Source organism: Musa acuminata, chromosome BXJ2-1 (genome assembly GCF_036884655.1).
Source record: "Musa acuminata AAA Group cultivar baxijiao chromosome BXJ2-1, Cavendish_Baxijiao_AAA, whole genome shotgun sequence".
In the NCBI taxonomy this organism is placed as follows: Eukaryota; Viridiplantae; Streptophyta; class Magnoliopsida; order Zingiberales; family Musaceae; genus Musa; species Musa acuminata.
In genome coordinates this window covers 28674887-28689268 of record NC_088338.1, presented here as the reverse complement: position 1 = coordinate 28689268, position 14382 = coordinate 28674887, and positions in this window count along the sequence as shown.

Below are 14382 nucleotides of genomic sequence, written 5' to 3'. Positions count from 1 at the left end.
ACCCGCCCTCTTCAAATCAGCCTTGTCCTCGAGGTTGATGATTTGTGAATTCTGGGAATTTGATCTTCAAGTCGTCATAGTTCTCCCAAGTGGCATCTTCTATTGGTAGGTTTGCCCACTGTATTAGCACTTCATTAGTGGTTCGTCGTCGTCGAGTCATGATCCGTCGATCAATAATGGCACTTGGCTGAGTCTGGAGTTCTCTTTAGGTAGTCATATTTGGTGAGTGGCTTTGGGCTGTCTCCAAGCACCTATTTAAAACTTTCATCTGGCTGTTGGTTTGTGGGTGATATGTCGTACTCCTTTCCAATTTAGTACCCTGCATATGGAATAACTTTGTCCAAAATCCACTCTTGAAGATGCAAGTAGAATTTGTCACAAGCACAATGCGTCCCTTATAGCATAATTCTTTTGAGTCCCTATTGTAATGAGCCACGGAGCATGGTGCTTCCTCTATTTTTTTTTGTATCTTACTAGTCTCCGAATCTTCCTGCCATTCCATCTTAATATCCTCAAGGAAGTCACTGATTAGAAGTAAAACGACCGAAAATTCAGCTTGCTCAAGTAGTTGCGAAAGCGCATCTACAATAATATTCTCTTTCCACCTTTTGTAAGTTATTTCATAATCAAATCCAAGAAGTTTTGTTACCCATTTTGCTGCTCGGGGGAAGATATCTTTTGCTCCAAGAGATATTTTAGGCTTTTATGGTCGGTCTTGATTTGAAAGTGTCGCCTGATCAAGTACGATCTCCACCTCGTTGCTACGTGCACAATGGCGAGCATCTCCTTATCATATATTAACATGTTTTGATAGGGGGGAGACAATGTCTTGCTAATGTATGTGAGTGGTCGACCATCTTGCATGAGAACGTCTCCCATTCTGTCTCCAGATGCATCGGCCTTAATGATGAAGGGTCGGTTGAAATCTGGTAGCGCTAGCACCGACGTCGTCGTTATGGCTGCCTTAAGTTTGTCGAAGGCAGTGGAGGTTCTGTTCGACCATTGGAAGACATCTTTTTCCAGTAAGGAAGTAAGTGGTGCACTGATCTTTCCATAGTTTTTCATGAACTTACGGTAGTAGCTTGTTAAACCCAAAAAGCCATGTAGCAATTTTATGTTCCTCGGGGTAGGCCAATTTTGCATTGCTTCAATTTTGAAGGGGTCCACCATCACACCTTCCTCTGATATGATATGCCCAAGATATTTCACCTTTTGTTGAAGAAAGTAAAAATTCGTAGTGGCCGTTGTGTGTTCGAAAGGCGGTTTTCGGTATGACTTCTTCATACACTCGTATTTGATAATATCCGGATCGAAGGTCTAGCTTTGTGAAGATTTGTGCTCCCTTTCATCTAGCAATTCATCTGCTATTGGAATAAGGTATTTGTTCTTGATGTTTATGCCATTGAGAGCTCGGTAATCAACGCATATTCGCCATGTTCCATCCTTCTTGTGTACAAGTAGCACCGGTGAAAAGTAGAGATTGCAACTTGGCCGAATAACTCCTGTTTCAAGCATCTATTTTAAACTCCTTTCTATTTCATCATTCTAGAGATGTGGATACCGATATGGCTGAGTATTTGCTGGAGATTTGACTGGAAAAATTATTATACAATGATCATGCCGACGAGTAAGAGGTAGGTTGTGCGGCTTGTCAAATATATCTGAAAATTAAGCAAGCAAAGGAAATAGGTTTGGATCTTCAAATTCTATTGGCTCTCCTTTAATTTGCTGCTCAAGTTGTACCAAAAAGCCCCTGCATGCTTTATGCAAAACCTTCTCTATTTGTTGTGTGTAAATCGTCGTTACGTCACCCTCACGTTTCCCATGCAGTATCACCTGTTTCTCCTTACTGTAAAATTTTATAAATAGTTGCATAAAATTTTAAGAAATATCACCTAATGTCATCAATCATTTAATTTTGAGTATGGCCTCATGATCATCAAGAGGGAGGAGGAAGAAATCTGCAATTATCTCTTGGTCCTGCAGCAACAGTTTCACCTGCGGGCACCTATGATCACACTTCAAAATCCGTCCGTAGAAATGAGGAAGATTCTCATGCGAGTCTTCCAATATGTGTAATCCGACCCATTAAACAAAGGTGGTCGTACAATAGAATGACCCTCTTGCATGCCGGAGTAAGCCATTTCTCTTGGGTATTAAACCAAATATGAGAGATAACCTTGCTCTGATACCACTTGTTAGGATCGGAGCGGCACTAAGAGGGGGGGGTGAATTAGTGCAGCGGATTAAAACTTCGATTTTAATCAAAATCTTTCGTACGTTAAGAACGAAACTTGAGAAATTTAACTTGAAGGCGTATTCTTGAAGTTGCGCAGCAAGAGTAATAAGGAACTAAAGCAGTAAGAAGATTTGTAGTAATGTAAATGACAATAATAAAGAGCAAACCAGAGATTACGCCGATTTTTAGAGTGGTTCGGTCAAATGACCTACTCCACTTGCGAGGCCCCTCTTCGATGAGGCTCCCACCTTCCACTAGCAAGTCTCTTGAAATGGAAGGGTAAACACCCCTCTTACAACCTTTTACAAACAGCTCAACCTCTTACAAATTTTCAATAAGAAAGAAGGAGGAGAACTCTCTAGCAAATTGAAAACAAGACTTGCTAAGACTTTCTAAGACTTTTCTCTCAATCAAAATGCTTCTCAAAAGTTGTTCTCTCAGCTGAGATTAGAGGGGTATTTATAGGCCTCAAGAGGATTCAAATTTTGGGCTCCAAAATTTGAATTCTCTTAGGGTTCCCGGTGCTGGAGGTGCCACCGCCCAGCCAGGCGGTGCCACCGCCCAGCGCTCGGGTGCTGGACGGTGCAACCGCCCAGCCCAGGAGGTGTCACCGCCCAGCTCTCGGGTGCTGGGCGGTGCCACCGCCTACAGTGTTTTCAGCCCGACTACAGTGTTTTCAGCCACTAGTTGGGCTTCAATCTTGGCTCTCTAGTTCGCTGGTTTAGCTTAATTTTTAGCCTAAACCAACTCTGACTTTGGGCCCAGTTGGCCCCTAACCAGGATATAGGATTATCTCTTAATCCTAATCCTAATTACAAGTGAACTACATAACAAAAACACATCCTAAGCAAGCTTTCAACCGCGAACGTCGAGTCTTGTTTCGGCGAGCTTTCCGACGAACTTCTTCCGACGGACTCCCATCAAGCTCCCGATCTTGTGATGACTTTAACGAGTAGCCGAGCCTTCTCGGTGATCTCCGTGAACCTCCGACGATCTCTTCGGCGAACTTCCGATAGGTTCCCGATTTCTTCTCGGTTGGTTCCGGCAGCATCTCCGACGATTCTTTGGACTCTTAAACGTCCATCGATCTTGACTCCGGTATTCTTGCTTTGTGTTTTCTGGTTATCGTAGTTAATCCTGCACACTTAACTCAATAATATGGATTAGATCAATTAACCCATCAATTGATTTCATCATCAAAATCCGAGATTCAACATTGTTAACCTCTTTGGTGTAGGGACTTGGTCGATAGTAGAGGGGGCTGAGGGCTTCAATATTACTGGTTGAGGAGCGACCCTAGTCCTCCGAGCTTCATGGTTCAATTGCTCCTCTTGTTGTCATGCAAAAGAGATGGCTGCCATAAGCGTATACGGTTGTCGCGCTTTAACTTCTCCTCGGATCTCCGGCTTCAAGCCCTCAATGAAGGTCCTTAATAGCTATTTTTGAGACCAATCATGAGTTTGATTAAATAACCTTTCAAACCTGGTTTGGTACTCCTGAATGGTAGAGGTTTGTCGGATCTTTGCTAGTTGTCCGTCAATATTCTCATAATCGGTTGGTCTGAAGCGGATCAACAGTCCTTCTTTGAATTGTCACCATGAAAGGACTCCATAATTATGTTCAAACCTGTCAAACCACTGTATAGCATCCCCTTCAAGATGTATAGCTGCAAATTTCACCATAGATGCATCCGCGGTTTTATGGTACCGAAAATATCGCTCCGCGCACGAGATCCAACCAATTAGGTCTCCTTCTTCCCATCTAGGGAAGTCCACTCTCATGCATGGATAGTTGGGGTTGGTCATAGAGCTTCCCCTCTCTTGAAAGTCATATCTTCGGGCTTGGTGGGATTGGGCAAAACTCTCTCCTTGATGTGATTTCTTCGGGCTTAGTGGTCGGCCCAATCTGAGTTTGGTAAAGAGTGTCCGAATCTTATCCTCCATTCACACCTCGAAGGCTTCAAATTTAGCATTGATTACTTCCTCAAATGCCATAGTATATGCCACCAAATCTGTGATGTTAAGATCTCTCTTTTGTTGTCGGGTTAAAGGCATATATTGGTTGAGAGAGGTGATGGTCGAAAGGGTTGGTGGATTGGTGGATGTAGGCTACGGTTTAGGATTGATTTGTGGCTATTTTGGGTGCAGTTTGAGGGTGTGGTTTGGTGGAGTTTTAGGGCTATGGATGAATGTTTTGGATCTGTGGTAGATGGTAGCAAAGGTTTGATAGAAATCAGTGGAAGTTGCAGCAAGTATGTGCTGTCTTGTAAGAGTAGAATTGTCGTCGAAGAAACAACGGTTTCTCGACGTAATTTCCACCAAAAACTTGAGAGAATTGAGGAGGGAATTGATAGCAAAATCATAGTTTATATGACAGCAAGGATATCTAATTTAATCAAGAAGATTTCAGCAGTATAACAGCAAGGAAATTGGTGCAAGTTGCGATTGCAGAATTCTCGTCGAAAAATTTCAACGGGGTACGACGAAAATTTGCAGCAACATAAAATCGTTTTTAGAGATGAATTTATAAATAGATCAATCTTAGATGGAAGCCAAGATGATCTATGAAGTGTATAAGAAATTTCATTCAAAAAAGATTACAAATAGATGGGTTAAGGCAACAATATGCGGCTGAAATTTTCTGCAGCACAGATTTTTAGGTATAGCAGATTGGACGTAAAAGATCAGTGGTTTATATTGAGAATTTTTTGATAAAACTAAAGGGAAATCTACTGTTAGGAAGTTTCAAAGCTATCATAAAAATTTTGTAGAGATTTGGATAGAAACAATGTAGTATCAAGATCAAACAAACAGTGCTATGCGGCTGAAATTTTACAGTGCAGGTTTTCAGGTATAGCAGATTTGACGTAAAAGATCAATGGTTTATATTGAGAATTTTTTGAAAAAACCAAAGGGAAATATGCTGTTAGGAAGTGTCAAAGATGTCATAAAAATTTTATAAAAATTTGGATACAAAAAGCATAGTAGCAAGATCAAACAGATGGTACTATGCGGTTGGAATTCTGCAATGTATCTTTCGTCATAGAGATGAAAACTTTGTGACGAAAGGTTTATGCAGCAATATAGGAACAGTTTTTTTTTTTTAGATTTTCGAATAAGGATAACTAAATTGCAGCAGCGGTAAGGTAGGAAACCAGAACCTGTTGCAATTCATAGGGAGATCAAAGGATGATCCGCGGTGGTGGAGATGATGGCGGAATTCGGCGACGATCTTTTAAGCAATTGTGGAAATTGCTTTGGGCGGTTGTGGAGGATGGTAGTGAAAGGGCAGCGAGATGCCAAGAACGCTGCTCTGATACCAGGTGTTAGAACCCTTGTAGATTCTAAACTTAGGGTTGATCTCTTTAGGAGATCGGCCTCCTTAGAACTCTATAGGGGTTCCTCCCTCCAAGTTGCTGCTCAAAGGCTGTAGAAAAGATTCATCTATTGCTTATAAAAAGAGAAGGAATACATGACTATTTATAGGGCTTCTAAACCCTAACTCCTAATAGGACTCCTACTTAAGACTCTTACTTCTAACCAACTCCTAATAGGACTCTTACTCAAGACTCCTATTCCCTTACAACTCCTAATTCTTCTCTAAGAAAAAACCTCCTACATGAATGCCCCTCTCAATTAGGACTCTCCTAGCTAGAGTCCTAACAGAATGTCCCATTCAATTAGGACTCTCCAAGCTAGAGTCCTAACAGTTTTACATGAATGTCTCTCTCAATTAGGACTCTCCAAGGTAGAGTCCTAACACTACCTCCTGTCAGGGGAGGTTGCACCGCCCAGTCTCGCTCGGAGACTGAGCCCCAGGCGGTGCCACCGCCTGGCTGGGGCGGTTGCACCTCTCAGTCTCGCTCGGAGACTGAGCCCAAGTGGTGCAACCTTCTGCCTTGGGCGGTTCAACCGCCTAGCAGAAATCAAGGTCCGAATGGGTTGATCCATTCGGCCCAATTTGGGTTTATCAGGGGCCCAATTGCCCCAAGATTAAGTTAATGGGATCATCTCCCATTTCCAACTTAATCAATGTGCTAACTACGATTTTTCCTAAGACATTTACTGCAACTTGCTCCGGTGCGTCAATCGCTTCTTCCTGCGAGCTTCCGGCGAACTTCCGTCGATCATTCGATGAACCCTCGGTGATGCTCCTGCGGACTTCCGACAAACTCCTGGACTTGCGACGATTCACTTGGCTAGTTCCGACGAGCTTCTTTGGCAAGCTTATGGACTTCTCGGTTTTGTTCCCGCAGAATCGACGACGACTGTCCGAACTTCCATCGAACTCTTGAACTCCCAACGTGATCATTGTCTTGACTCCTGCGTAACTCCTGCTACATGTCTTACTTTCATCGTAGTTAATCCTGCACACTTATCTCAACATATAGATTAGATAACAAATGACAATTGACTTCATCATCAAAATTCGAGATTCAACAATCTCCCCCTTTTTGATGATGACAATCAATTGATAATGGAGTTAACCTTAACTCCCCCTATCTATATGCCATACTTGAGATAAGTCATTCTTGAATTCAAGACCTAAGAATTTAAGTGACATATTGATATGTTTAATCATTTGAACTTATCAATACTCCCATCATGATTCCCATCATGATGTATCTCTCTGAAGATGATGTCAAGGCTTGTCATTCATTTTCAAATTTTATATAACAATTTTGAATGATGGTAATTGTAGCAATTCATCATATTGTAAGATATCAACATTTAAAACTATAAGGTAAGATTTTGATATCATTACATGATGTACACATTTCAAATATTTTAGCAAGTGTTGCATTTCTTCACATGGTAAGATATCAACTCAAGGCATAATGTAAATTAATGCATGGTATCTGTTCATATATCTCTTGGTGATGCAAGCATGGCATAATCATAGCATCAGTGTTTATAGCATCAATTCATATATTTCTCCCCCTTTGTCATAAAAAAAAAGCATGGTAGATGTGATACCAGGAGAACAATATAAGCAAGTTATCAAGCATATAAAGGAAGGCATGATACGTAGATTGCTTTGAATACTTCTTCCTTCCTTTTTTGTTATAATCCTTTGTGCATGAAGGAGGAAAGCCATTTGTGATTCCAGCTATTTGTGAGTTTACTTTGAGTCAAGATATGTGTTTGAAACAGCTTTTTGCAAGTAAAAATACTATCATTCATATTTCAAGATGGAATTCATAAGCATGAATCATTTCATCAAATCCATTTAAAAAAATATTTTTCATAAGAGTGTATGAGAAAATTTGATTTTTAGCATTCCAACTGTTAAGCGAATCCGAAAATGAGATGAATTCTTTCATGTATTCGGACAAGACTATGCTACAGATTTTCAAATACAATCATGAAGACAAGACACATGTTATGTAATGGCAATCAAGTGATTTGATCATTCAATAAAGTCCGAAAAATAATTTTAACTAGTTTATCTATTCGGACACATCAACATTCCTAATTCTCTTCTTATGAAATCAAATTGTTCTTCACTTAGAGGTTTTGTAAAAATGTCAGCTAGTTGATGTTTAGTATCAATGGTAATGACTTATCAACTGCATTAGTATATCGCTTTTTTAAACTATATTTATCATGAAAATCAAGGCACAAGGTTTTCAAAACATTTAGTTTCAATGTAAAATCCGAGATAAACAAGGATAGATGTTTACAACACTTGCATATGCTCAAAATATATCAGGTAACCATATCAAGGATCAAGGCAAAGCTCATTATGGTGAGTAACATAAGGAGTTTACAGTAACAACAGATGATTGTGTTCATACAAGCTCATTCATGAGGTGGAAAATTAAAGTGCCTAAACAAAGAGTCAAATTGTCGATGAATTTGCTGCAGCTCAGATAGGATTTGATCTTGTCGATGTTCAAGTCATTCTTGTCTTTGTTTGAATCAGTCCATCCGAATCCCAATATCTTCGACAGATGATGTATGAGTTTGTTCAAATGGATGTGTTTCCTCAAAGGGACAGATCGGAGGAGATTGGGTACCCCTAAAGACTGGTGTTTTCGGTTCTGGTTCAGGTTGAGGGGGATCTGTTTTTCTTGGCATTCTAACCCAGTTACCATTTCTATAAAAACATCTTAATCGGTGAAGTAGATTTTTATTTATTATGCTAAATCTATCTACTTTTATTACTTCTTCTTCCGGTGGTATTAGAATATCGTAGGCTTTCATTATTCTAGTGATTATACCACCATATGGGAGCATCATATCTTTCTTAGATAGTTTGAACATGTTTTGTTGGATAAGATAACTAAGACAGATGTCATGTCCTTTCATGATCAAATACATAGTTCCTAATTCTAATTGGCTTACTTCATCATGGTGGTATTGTTTAGGGAGAATGATGCTAGTTAGGATATGATGAAGTACCTTAGTGTTTAGAGGCAGTAGATGTTCACAACTTTTAGGAACAAATGCTAAGTTGGGATTGGCAAAAATTGTTCCTAAGGCTTCAACATATGTTGTTCCAACAGTTTCATCATCCCATGATCCTCTAAAGTAAAGTCCTCTACTCTTCATGGGAATGCCTATCATGTCGCAAATGAATTTATCCGTAATTGAGATGTGTTGTCCTAAAAGATAGGTAGACATTCTTTCTTCTTCATCTATTTGTATGTTGTTATAAAGCAATCTAACAAGTCTTGGATAGATGGGTTCGTTAATTTGCAAAATAGGAAGTAGATCTAAGTTTGCAAACCATTGGATTGTCTCTAAGTCTCTTAGTTCATTTAAATCTACATATTTTCCCTTATTGACACTCCTAAGTTCGAAAGAGGAAAATTTTTCAGCATGATATTTTGAATCGAAAAGGGTGAGATCAAAATCTTCTACTAATCTCCTCTTTCCTTCGTCCCTTGAGGATCTTCTAGACCCCATAACTACTACTGTTTAGAAGAATAGTGATGAGCAAGAGTAAATGAATAATAAAAAAGAGAGTTTAAGGGCTTCTTAGAGAATACCTTAGTGAGATCTTTAAGAGAGGGAAGGATTGTTGATGTTTTGCTCCGAAATGAGGGGTATTTGGGATGCTATGAGGGGAGAAATGAGGATGGAGGAGGCTTGGAAGAGTAGAGAGGGAAAGGGAGTGAGTTGGGGTTGGTTTCACCGCTGGCCCTAGCTTGGGTTAAAAAGGGCAGAGTTGCGGGCGGTTGCACCTCTGGCTGGAGCAGTGCAACCGCTTGCAACACGTGACAGTTGGAGGTGCTACCTCCAGTTGGGGCGGTGCCACCGCTTGCAGGCGGTGAGCACTTGTTCTGATCGTAGTGTAATCTGATTTGAGAGTTTTTGTCTTGAGAAGAATTTTCATTCAGAGCAATCAACTTTACTTACGTAATTACGTAAGAGTTTTCATTTTAAGGCAAGAACTTTTGCACGATCAAGATAGATCTTTTAACGTGCATACTCTCAATGTCGTACACATATTTGCGACAGTTTGTTCAAGTTGGTAAGCCTTGCAAGTTCATGACAGACTTAGTCAGTGCATGATACAGAGTTGGATTCGAAAGTTATGAATGGATGAAGTTGATGGGTTCGAAAATCCACAGGATATGTGAATTGAGAATCATACGTTTCTAATTCTTAAAATTCAAATAGGATTGTATCTAAATCGCATTTATGATATTTTTTTTTTTAATTTATAATCTCCATCTGTTATTTAGGCTAGAGAGCATTGCGAGTTCCTTTTTGGATCTTGGGTCATGAATATCGAGAATCCAAGGAGCAGAATATTATTTCTTGCTCCAGCTTATTAAATTTTTTTTTTTATGTTTTTACAGGAAAGGATGATTTTTTAGGTACCCATTTGCTTTTGGGTACCTCACAAATAGATCTACATTGTCTATCATGTTGCATAGAATTTATCATGATTCCTTTAGGAACCCAAATCAGTTTATTTGGACTAATTTTCTTGAATGGACAATAATGCGTCTTGTGTCCAAATTTGCAACAAAAGTTACATTTGTTTTGGTGTTGAACATGTAAGATGGGGCCTTTCATGAAGGTGGTTGGATTTTGGTGAGGACTTCTCACAAATCCAATTCCACTTCTTTTGGGAACGTGACCCTTGTTTGCAAGGATCATGTTCAATGACTTGCTACCAACCTCGAATTTCTTCAAGGTATCCTTAAGTAGCAAGTTTTCCTTTTGGAGAGTTTCTAGATCATGGCATTTGATGCATGAACTTAAACTATCATGATATTCAATTTTTAACTTATCAAAATTACAAGTAAGACTATCATGCTCCTTTTTTAGCGATTTGTATTTTTTATTAATAATCTTGCATTCATCAAATAAGTCATGGAAGGCATTTAATAATTCATCAAATGATAAATTTGCATCTATTAAATTTGTTACCTCATCTCCGATGGCCATTAAGGCGTAATGAGCAACTTGCTCGGTGTTGGACTCCTCTTCTTCAGATGTGCTCGAGTCATCCCATGTTGCTTTGAGTGCCTTGTTCTTTGATGTTCTCTTTTTGATTTGGGGACAATCATTCTTGTAGTGTCCCGGCTTTTTGCATTCATAGCAAATAACTTGGTCCTTCTTGGGTTCAAGTTTATTTTTTGCGTCATTCTTAAACTTGTTTCTTTTAAAGAATTTTTTAAATTTTCTTGTTAGAAGTGCCAAGTCATCATCACAGTCCTCATCACTTGAGTTTTCTCTCAAGTGGCCTTCTGAAGTTTTAAGTGCCATATCCTTCCAGTTCTTTGAGAGGATGTCTTCTTGCTCTTCATGAGCTTTACAAGTCATCTCGTAGGTCATTAATGACCCGATTACTTCTTCAAGAGGGAAGTTGCGTAGATCTTTTGCCTCTTGAATAGTAGTGACTTTAGGATCCCAACTCTTAGGAAGGGATCTTAGAATCTTATTTACGAGCTCAAAATCCGAAAAACTTTTTCCGAGTCCTTTTAGACCGTTGACGACATCCGTGAAATGGGTAAACATGTCACCAATAGTCTCACTCGGTTTCATCCGAAAAAGTTCGAAAGAGTGTAACAAAAGGTTGATTTTTGACTCTTTCACTCTACTTGTGCCTTCGTGAGTCACTTCGAGTGTGTGCCAAATATCAAATGCGGTTTCACAAACCGAAACACGGTTGAACTCGTTTTTATCAAGTGCACAAAATAAGGCATTCATAGCCTTTGCATTAAGAGCGAAAGCCTTCTTCTCTAATTCATTCCAATCGATCATTGGAAGAGAAGACTTCGAAAATCCGTTTTCGACAAGATTCCAAAGTTCAAAATCCATAGAAATAAGAAATATCCTAATTCGGGTCTTCCAATAGGTGTAGTCCGTCCCACTGAACATGAGTGGACGTGTAATAGAATGGCCCTCTTGGTTTTCGGCGTATGCCATCTCTCTTGGGTTTTAATCCGTTAGAGAGTTAACCCCGCTCTGATACCAATTGTTAGGATCAAGAGCACTAAGAGGGGGGGGGGTGAATTAGTGCAGCGGAAAACTTTCTGCGATTAAAACGAAACTGCGTTCGAACGATAAAAACGATTTCTGTGTGAAAGCCGATTCTAAGCTAGATGATGTTAAAGTCAATCTATGAAGGCAGTTTGCAGCTATGATGAAAACCAGAATATAGGCGCAAACTGAAATACGACGTTCGTACGAAGAAACTGATTTACGTCTAAATGCTGATTCGTAAATCACTTGATTAGGCAAGAGGCAGTTTAAGCACGAGTATAAAGGCAGTTTGCAGTTATGGTAGAGCTCAAAACGTAAACGCAATCTGAAATATGATGATCGTACGAAAAAACAGATTTACGTCTAAACGCTGATTCGGAAAGTGAAAGGCTTGAAACCCGATCGTATATGCGCAGAAAGCAGTAAGCTTCAGAGGAGGTTTGCAGTAATAATAATATGCTCAAAGTAAATGCAAACTGAGATTTAGAGTGGTTCGGTCAATCTTGACCTACTCCACTTTTGGCTTCCTCCACCGACGAGGTCACCGACGTCAACTAGAGGCCTTCCTTCAATAGACGAAGGCCAACCACCCTTTTACAGTTTCACTCCTTTTGACGGGCTTAGGAGACAACCCTTACAGAAATTTTCTCTCCTCTCTTTACAACTCAGAACTTGGAAAAACAGAGGGAGAAGAACTTTTGGCCTTTACAACAATTTTGAGCTCTAAGAATCACAGAAAGGATCAAGATTTCGGTGTCAAATTTTCTTACCTATCAGTGCTGAATGGGTGGGGTATTTATAGGCCCCAACCCAGTTCAAATTTGGAGCTCAATACTGTCAAATCCTGGAATTCCAGGATCAGGCGGTTGCACCTCCTGACTAGAGCGGTTGCACCGCCTGGCAGAGCCCGAAGACTAAGCCTCTGGGCAGTGCTACCTCCTATCAGGGGCGGTTGCACCGCCCAGTCTCGCTCGGAGACTGAGCCCCAAGCAGTGCCACCGCCTGGCTGGGGCAGTTGCACCTCCCAGTCTCGCTCGGAGACTGAGCCCAGGTGGTGCAACCTCCTACCTTGGGCGGTTCAACCGCCTGGCAGAAATTAGGGTCCGAATGGGTTGATCCATTTGGCCCAATTTGGGTTTATCAGGGGCCCAATTGCCCCAAGTTTATGTTAATGGGACCACCTCCCATTTCCAACTTAATCAATGTGCTAACTACGATTTTTCCTAAGACATTTACTGCAACTTGCTCCGGTGCGTCAATCGCTTCTTCCGGCGAGCTTCCGGCGAACTTCCGTCGATCATCCGATGAACCCTCGGTGATGCTCCTGCGGACTTCCGGCAAACTCCTGGACTTGCGACGATTCACTTGGCGAGTTCCGACGAGCTTCTTTGGCAAGCTTATGGACTTCTCGGATTTGTTCCCGCAGAACCTCCGACGACTGTCCGAACTTCCGTCGAACTCTCGAACTCCCAACGTGATCATTGTCTTGACTCCGGCGCAACTCCTGCTGCATGTCTTACTTTCATCGTAGTTAATCCTGCACACTTATCTCAACATATAGATTAGATAATAAATGACAATTGACTTCATCATCAAAATCCGAGATTCAACAGAACCTGTGCTAGAGGAGTACATAGATGTAAACATGACAAGTGATACTAATTCCAGAAAGTCCACTGTGGGGTTATTGATGATGTTTGTAGAGGGAGCATGTAGGGAAATCTAGGGGCGACATCACATGCGCAATGAAAGAACATAAAACAAAAATGTCAAATTTCCCAAAAGGTGTTTATCGTCATATGAAGATTGGTGCGCAAAAATAATAAAATTGAAAACTACATGTGAGATAGTTGTGTTACCTAAGGAGATCATATATCCCTAAAATCCTATAGATCTATGAAAGAGGATGAAGGAGGTCAAATGTCCTACTCTCTAGTAGTGATCCACACGATAAGGGCTACAAAGACGCTCCTCGAATCGCTAAATCTCAACACCTACTGGTTGAGGAGGAGAAAGGGAGAGGAGAATAAGAGGTGGCAGCTAAGAAGGCTGAGTGTATAACCCTTTGGTTCCCTCTTATGTATACCCTATTGGGTATAGATCTCGATCCAACTATCCAAGGCTCTTAAATTAGTGGATCTCTATCAAATAATCTCTTATTGGCTCTTATTGGATCTTATCCATAGGATATAATAATTCATGGGCTTATTAGATATCCAATAAGATAGGAGCTCCAACGGATATCTCATATCTGAACTTCTACTCGTCGTAATACCTACCATATGTGTGTGACCCTATAGGCCTAATATCGAGCTGCCCGTGAGTCATACCTATCAAAACCCCTTCTAACTCAGTGAATTATTATCTCCATAATAATTTACTCGACTCATCGACTACGGACGTATTAGGCCACTACGTCGCAGTCCCCAAACAATACAAGAGAATCAAATCTATTAGACCTATCGGACATGGTGCTATCAGGCCCATATGATTTCTACTCGAGTCTCGCTCTAATCAGATTCTCTTAGAGAACTCTTTCTCTCTCAATCCGAATGACCCTAGGTAGGGATTTGTCTAAGCAAGAATATATAAGATATTCCTCTCATGATACCGATAGTATATGATCCTCTATCGACACTCAATTACCTTTGTAAGGTTAGCTATTATTCCTAAGAACCTATTATATCAGATCTGGAA